This window comes from Megalops cyprinoides, chromosome 7, assembly GCF_013368585.1.
Source record: "Megalops cyprinoides isolate fMegCyp1 chromosome 7, fMegCyp1.pri, whole genome shotgun sequence".
Classification (NCBI taxonomy): Eukaryota; Metazoa; Chordata; class Actinopteri; order Elopiformes; family Megalopidae; genus Megalops; species Megalops cyprinoides.
Window position 1 is genome coordinate 5,150,877 of NC_050589.1, and position 805 is coordinate 5,151,681.

Sequence of the window (805 nt, forward strand, 5' to 3'; positions counted from 1 at the left end):
CGGAAACAGGAGGAAAAGTAACCCGGTAGTAATTGAGCAAAAGGTCTATCAAATGGAGTGCAAATGGAATGCAAAAAAAAGTCGCTAGGGAGATGCCCTGTATACCCCCACCCTTGTTCAAGTGTAGAGAGTTCCTGTACATCTTCTCAAGAAGTTCCGGTACTGTAGCTGTCAGCAATGCAGAGACAGAACTGTCAGTGCAAAGTATAGTGAGTCCGCCATCTTGTCATATTCAGTAGTTTTGTAGGGAGTTTGACGTTTCTCTTCACAGACTCCTTACAGGAGTCTACAGGGCCATTGAAAAGCCATGCCATGTATGGAATTATTGAATATGGATTACTGTAAATATCCAGTTGGGCATTAATCGAAAATGTTAGCATCATTAACTTTACCACTGACCGTATTGTCATATGTACAATGTTATGTTCGGGTTCAGAGCATTTTTTTGGTTTGAATTACATGGGTGCCTTGTAGTCAAACTGATTTACTTAAATAACCTTATCAAATGCAATTATTAACCGTTTTCATATGATCGGTTGCACTACATTTTCCCTTATTCCTATGGGTAAATTACACATGGATAGCACATTTATATGAATCATATCTTAACTTCATGCGATGTACATTGGTGGGTTTATTATTTAAGGTTGCTTTATATTAACAGTCAATGGTATTCACAATAACAGTAAATGAAATATGCAAACATTTACAATAAACTCACACATAGTCGATTAGCAAGAGTACCATAAAGACTACATGTACCACAACCCTCTATGATCCTGTTCCACCATTGCACACGCGCAAA